The sequence below is a fragment of the Eptatretus burgeri genome, chromosome 2, assembly GCF_056783735.1.
Source record: "Eptatretus burgeri isolate ZD-2024b chromosome 2, Ebu_testis_v1, whole genome shotgun sequence".
In the NCBI taxonomy this organism is placed as follows: domain Eukaryota; kingdom Metazoa; phylum Chordata; class Myxini; order Myxiniformes; family Myxinidae; genus Eptatretus; species Eptatretus burgeri.
Window position 1 is genome coordinate 77,721,019 of NC_140962.1, and position 7,954 is coordinate 77,728,972.

A 7,954-nucleotide genomic window follows, 5' to 3' on the forward strand; every position below is an offset into this window, starting at 1 on the left:
TATATATATATATATATATATATATATATATATATATATATATATATATATATATATATATATATATATATATATATATATATATATATATATATATATATATATATATATATATATATATATATATATATATATATATATATATATATATATATATATATATATATATATATATATATATATATATATATATATATATATATATATATATATATATATATATATATATATATATATATATATATATATATATATATATATATATATATATATATACTGTGTGTATATATATATATATATATATATATATATATATATATATATATATATATATATATATATATATATATATATATATATATATATATATATATATATATATATATGTGTGTGTACAGGGTGTCCCAAAAAAATGTACTCACATTTTGGCTCCTCATAACTCATTGAATTTTTCATTTATTTTCAGATCAAATTGACCATAATAATGGCAGAAGTACGACTGGGTTTTGAAGAAAGAAAATTTATCATAAAGTGCTACTGGAAGCACGAAAACATCATAGAAGTGCAATGACAATTTAGAAGACATTTTCACAAAGATCCACCAACGCGATGCACCATTGCTCCCATCCGAGATAAGTTTGAAACAGATGGAACTGTGCATGACGTCCATAAGGAGCGTTCAGGAAGACCACGGTCATCAACCACCCCCGCAAAGGAAAATCAACTTCTGGAAACCCTCTATCGATCCCCACGGAAATCTGTACGACAAATGGCTCGTGAGACAGGAATTAATTGAAGCGAATTAATTGGAAAAGTTACATTCCAAAATTAATCCACGCTCTAAATGAAGATGATCCTGACCGGAGAGCTGAATTTTGTGAGTGGTACCTGAGCAAATGCGAAGAAGATGCAGCATTTCCATCCAAAATTGTTTGGAGCGATGAGGCCCAACTTCAAGTTAAATGGCTCAATTAACCGACACAATTGCACCTACTGGGCTCCTGAAAATCCAGATGTTACTATGGAACACCATTGAAACTTACCAAGGGTTACAGTGTGGTGTGGGACATCAGAATTGGGTATCTTCGGGCCATTCTTTTTTGACCAAACTGTCACTGGGGATGTTTACTTAAACTTGCTGCAGGAATCCATCGGTCCACTTGTCGAAGAGATATTTGGTGACGAAGAGATTTACTTTCAGCAAGATGGAGCACCTCCCCACTACCACCGTGATGTAAGGGCCTATCTCGAAGCTACTTTTCCGAACAGATGGATTGGGCGAAGAGGTAGTGTTGAATTCCCTGCGCGTTCCCCAGACCTCACTCCAATGGACTTCTTTTTATGGGGATATCTCAAAGATAAGGTTTACGGCTCAAAACCAGCAACAGTCGATGAGCTGAAAGAGGAAATTGAAAGACAATGTCTTGCAGTTCCAAATGAAATGATTCGTAACGCTGTTGAATCCATTGGTCCGTGTTATCAGCTGTGTTTGGAACGTGATGGTCGTCAGTTTAAACATTTGTAAACATGCATTTATCCATTTATACATTTAATCATTAATCTTGTTTCTAAGTCAATAAACAACACATTTATTATCATTTAAAGAATGAGTACATTTTTTGTGACACCCTGTATATGTATTTGACTCCAAACTGTGAGTGGTATGAGTGTTGGAATCATGTCCCATGCATCCAGTTTGGAGCCATATCATGATTGGTATATAACCGTAAGGTTTCAGTCACAAATGGATGGAAACGTGCTATGTTTCCCTGATGATGCTCTTCTTAGAGCAAAACTGGTCAGTGACTGCAATTTTCATTCACTTGTGACAGCTTCTGACATATAATTACATTTAACATCGTAATTTCTGTGAGATGCTCTCTACCAGGAGCCGCAGACATAGCTCTGTTTCGTGATGGTGATGTCTTGGCGCTCCGCTTAGGTTGGAGAGTGGGTTTTTCAACATTACACACACACACACACACACACACACACACACACACACACACACACACACACACACACACACACACACACACACACACACACACACACACACACACATATATATATATATATATATATATATATATATATATATATATATATATATATATATATATATATATATATATATATATATATATATATATATATATATATATATATATATATATATATATATATATATATATATACACACACACACATATATTTGTGAAAGCATTCTATATAACACAGGCCAAGCACCTGCAATAATATATCTTCTTGAATGGGAAAGCTAAAGGCAATATAGGAGTGTATTGTGCATTGTGATGACATTGGCATCCATACTAAGGTTTTAATTACAATGCACATTTGAGTATAAATGTCTGTCAATAAACTTTTGAAACATTTCAAGCATATTATGCTCAAAAGTGAGTCCTGTATTTTAAAACTGCTGTGCTCAGCAACTCATTAAATTTGCTATTTGAGTTTGTTTTTATATCCAGTGCTGAGCATTTGTATTTCGAAAGAATTATCAATGTGTCAAGATAGAGTGGTTTAATTGTCGAGCATCATGTTCAGTTAATTTTTCTCTTAAATGTTACATTGATTGGCAATTTAACCTCAGATAGTTTCCTAATTTTATTTACATTTTACCTTTTCAGTTTTTGAAATGTCATCGAAGCCTTTCGGTCATCTGTGGGATATATTGGAGGCAATCAAAAATGTTTCATCCCAATATGGAAGAATAGAGAATAGAGAAGAATATAATGAAATTTCAATGAAATAATTCAAGCCAGGATTTTATTTTATCATTTACATTTTCCACATTTTGAATGCCAGAGATTATTAACAAATATCTGCTGAAATGCCATCACAATTATGGACAAAAAGGAAAGATATTCTCTATTGGGCACTCAGACTTATTTTAAATTATTTTAATGCAGCTGATGAAATTTGGGTGGTATAATGTTGAAGCTATTTAGAAAAAGCATTTTTTGTAGCTTGATTTTGAGGAGATGAGAAGGTACAACACAATTTCATTTGTTTTTCTTTTGAGTTGTGAAAAATGTTGTCATGGGTTTTTTGTGTCGGTGGACTGAAAGAACACCTGTAAAAAATCTGGTGTTCTCAATCAATAAATGTTAAAATAGGGTACAAAGATTTATTGTTTCTTGAAAAAAATATTTTTTTCAGTTTTTCAATTTTCTGATTGCTCTCATAGTTTAAAATTACAAAGCTTTCAATAGCACTGTTCACAGTGTTAATCCAGTCATTTTCACCCTTCAGAAGTCAGAGATAAGATTATTAATTGAAGCTTTTACCACTTAATCTTTGCTATATCTTAGATATGTTGCTGCTATTTTAGATATGGATATGCTTATAAAATAAAAATAATAATTCGTTTCTTTTGTCAAAGCATTGTTTTTTTCAAATCCATATTTTCTCTCTGGTTACTCTGAAAAAATTGTGACATTATTCCAGCAGTACACTAGAGGGGCACTCGGTAGAGCGCATACCTCCGCCACGTAATGTCTGATCCATGAGAACAAATCGGGCCAAATACATTTTTAAAATATCACACTATATATCGGTTTTGGCCCCATCTCTCAATGGTGTAGAATCACTTAAAAAATTATCGGATCCGTATCCGGATTCAGATCTTGACTAAAATCAAATCAATTCTTCCTTGTCATACTCTCAACTTGTCCACCAAGTTTCGTCCAAATCCATTCACAACTTTTTGAGATATCATACTATATATTATTTTTTGGCCCATAATCTCAATGGTGAAGAATCACTTAAATAATTCTCGTAGTCGGACCCGGATCTTCACCAAAATCGAATCATTTTGTCCTTGTCACACACCCAACCTGCTCATCAAAATTGATTTGGATCTGTCCAAAACTTTTTGTGATATCCTGCACACAGACAAACAAACAAACAAACAGACAGACAGAGAGGGATAAAAATATAACCTCCTTCACCTTCGGTTTCAAAAGTAGTAAGATTTTTTTGCAAAAGATTATTACTGCTCAGGCTTGTATACAAAATATTGCAGATATTTATAGCTGATGTATACGATATAATATATGTTTATTATTATAAAGCTGCAAAAGCTATCTACCAAAATATGATTGAATTGGGAGCTGCATTCGTGAAAATAAACAGTGCAATACAAACCTATGAATAACTTGAAATGTAATTTGCAGAATTCTACTTTTATCACTAAGTATATAATATAGAATATTTTGAGAATATCAATGTACATATAATCATGTTGCTATATTTCATAAGGATATATGAACTTTGCTTCAAATATTGTTTGAATTTAGTTAATGCTCATTGGAGATTCGCATTCATTCAACATTTTCAACATAAGTTATTCTCCTCAATTAAGTTTAGATGTGAAGTTATTTGTGATTTGTAACATTAATGATTAGTGTTTGGGATAGAAGTGTTTTTTTCAGATGCAGTAACAATGCAGTCTATTTGAATTGAAAAAAAATTGTTCTAAAATAAATGATCACTTTTAACATGAATTTGTACTTTTATTTAGCAACAACTGTATTGCAATTTGATTGTTTGTTAAATGCTTGATAATAAATAATACTGTTTCTTTCAAACTTACTATTCTGGGCTTAAAACTCATTCTATTTCCATTGAAATGAGGGTGATCACTGAAGTCATAACCTAACATCAGACTAAAATTTAAAGGCAATTATTCAGTTAAAAAAAAAAAAAATCATTAGAGATTGAAGAATAACAGTTTTGTTAACCTCAAAAGATGTTTTTGGTCAGACCACTGACATTTTCATCCCAACCAAATATTTTGGGGATAATTTGAGTGATATAAAATGATTTGATTTACTGATTGTTGCAAAGTGGATGCACAGGTTATTGTTTTTTTCATTACAATGTTTATATCATTGACTATTTTGTACTTATTGACTACATGATGTCCTTTTAATTTACCATTCTTGTGTTGCACCATAATTGGTCTGCTTCTGTGAATGATGATTACATAAGTAATATTTTATATTTAATGAAGCTGTATTCCTTCAAATTTTATTTATGGCATATAAAAACTTGATTTTATTCACGAGGTATTTTCGTTATTTCCTTTTCTGTTTGTCATGGATCCTATCCTTAATTGTTGTAATTATATGTTTCAACCATTCCCAGCTGCCTTACTGCAAAGCTATGAACTATCATTTATATAATGTACCTTGTTTGAACAATTGTCCTTTATTCTGTCATCAGTGTAAACATTATTGATTTTGGAATGTTTTTTTTTTTTTTTTTACTTGTCCAGCTGTACAGATATGACATATTTTTGTATGTAAAAAAATTGCTAACATGTGATTGTTGGATAATTCATGAAAATTCTATGCCGAAAAATTATATTCGATGAAAATTCCATTTTGTGTATTTCTTTAAACTTTTTTTTAATAGCTACATCCAGCTTTTACATCAATCCAACTGACCTCTAGTCATTAGCATCTGTTTCATTATGCTCTCATCTGTTGAGGCACATAAAGTTAACAAACAAGGCTCAGCAAGTTGTGTGGCCTGTTTATTGGCATTCCTTACAGCAGCAGCTTGTACCCTGGGAATGCCCATTCATACTTCCTGATAAACATCTGCACAGTCTATTATTATACAAATCATCGTTTCTGTGCATGGCCAGCTCCAACTGGTGGGAGAGCATTTTCTATAGTGGTGTCAAAGCCAAAGATTGTGACTTGTCATGTGATCCAACAAAGTACAAAGCCACCAAAACTATCCAGCACACTCAACCATTCTTGAAAACATAGGCACAGAACTCTACCCTTGGCACTTTGTGTCCAACCAATAATTATTGGAATGAATTTTCAATTACTCCCTCTTGGATTTCAAACATCAGATGGCATTGTCAGAAAAAAAGCAAGTTCCACTTCCCACCCTAGATAAAGGTTGCATGCTATCAAAAGTTTCCAGAGTATTTACATACTCAGATGTTTGTATTATTCTTTAAATATGTGTGATAATGAAAAGTGTTTTTGTTTTTTTGGTCATGTTTTCTTGAAATCATTAATCTTCCACAAAGATATTGAATCTACACAAAATGAAACAATTATACCCAAAGACAAAGTAGGGTTGGCAGGTTTATTACTTGTTACTGTGCAAGAAAGAAAGGACAGAGCAAGAAAATTACTTTGCTTTTTTTAAAGTATGTCATCATCACATTTCTTTAAGTTGATTTTGTGTTTTGATCTGAATTTATTGTGGAACATTTGCTGTGCAAACAAAATGTGTACTGCCTGACAAAAATATATTGTTTGCCTGCAAAATTGTCTGTTTTATTCTTTTAATCATTCATATAATATTGTACAAATTTAAGGAGAAATTAGATATGATGGGGACCCATTCGAAGGGAAGGCTGCATATTTTCAGAAGAATGGCCAGCGGTTGAATAGAGTAGGAGTGGTAGATTAATATCAAGGATTGAAAGGGAAATGGTGATTTTTTTTTCTATAAGTGAAGTTGTAAAGGTTGTTAGTGAGGCAAGGTGATGGGTTTTAAGGGAAATGGTGATGGGGAGGCAAGGTGATGGGAAATGGTGATTTTTTTTTTCAGTAAAGGAAGTTGTAAAGGTTGTTGGTAAGGCAAGGTGACCCATTTAATGGGTTACAGAAAAGGTAAAGTGAAGGACAATGGTGTTCGAGAAGTATATCGATAACAATAAATGTCGGTGTGTGTCAGTCTGTCTCCTCCATAACTCCAAAACCATGAAACCTCGTGACCCCAAACTTTGCATGCATACTTGGGGAACTCCACGGTGGTGCACAAATGAAAACTGGGTGTTTGGATTAATTTAAACACCCCTTTTGAAGATAATTTAGGCAGTGCTCATCACAAAAAAATACAAAATATGTCTTACCAAGAAAGTGGCATGCCATCTTGGTCAGCCCTCTGTCAGCTCGCTTGATTCTGAAGCCTCCATTTTTTTTGGCCTGCTCAATAATTCCTTGATTTGTAACAGGCCGCAACAGTTTGTTAATGATGAAGTTTCTTTTTTTGTTCACTTTCCTCACTTATATGATCGATTGTCTGATCATCATCTCTACGAATCACTGGATACATTGCAATGCATATAAACATTCGGAGATGCCAGCGTTCGTGGCTTTATTTAATTTCCGCACATTCCATACCCTCTAGAATCTCTTAATATTAGCCGAATTTCAAAATTTAAACTGCTATATTGCCTTCAGCAGCATTTCTGACGACTAAAAAAGTGTTCACATGTCCAATTCAGTTGTTGGTTAAGCCACTTTGCGAATACTCTTCAAGCTTTGATGGCAATACGTAAGCTTGGTTCTCCATGGGGACATTTCAAGAGAAAGGCAGGAAAAATTAATGAGGTGATTACAATGAGAATGAGTAAATTTTAAAATGTTTTCGTTGTTGCAAAGCAATGAATCACCACATCACATTGGGATAGCAAAGATGTACGCACACTCAATCCAAGCTGTCCAGCCTGGGTTCGAATCTTGACCCATCTATAATCTTTCATCCTGGTGTTTCACACGCAGGGTGATTCATCAATGTGTGTGCCATCTCTCAGATGGATGTTAAACTGAACGTCACATCTGCCGGAATCCTCCCTCTCCTCTCTTACCACCCTCCTGTCTTTCTCTCTCTCTCACCCCAATCCCTCCCCTCAATCTCTCACACACCCTTCTCCCTCTCACTGCATCTCTCTCTCTCTCTCTCTCTCTCTCTCTCTCTCTCTCTCTCTCTCTCTCTCTCTCTCTCTCTCTCTCTCTCTCTCTCTCTCTCTCTCTCTCTCTCTCTCTCTCTCTCTCTCTCTCTCTCTCTCTCTCTCTCTCTCTCTCTCTCTCTCTCTCTCTCTCTCTCTCTCTCTCTCTCTCTCTCTCTCTCTCTCTCTCTCTCTCTCTCTCTCCCCTACCCCTCCCCTCTCTCA

General features: G+C 33.7%; 1 long non-coding RNA gene across 1 annotated transcript in view; it reads left to right on the forward strand.

Annotated features, from left to right (window-relative positions):
- The window catches only part of LOC147032387 (uncharacterized), an 8,531-nt gene extending 2,211 nt beyond the window's left edge, over positions 1-6,320 (forward strand). The window contains exon 2 of the long non-coding RNA XR_015055146.1: positions 2,652-6,320. This is a non-coding gene — a long non-coding RNA (uncharacterized LOC147032387). The remainder of the gene's footprint in view (positions 1-2,651) is intronic.
- The last annotated feature ends 1,634 nt before the right edge of the window (positions 6,321-7,954 follow it).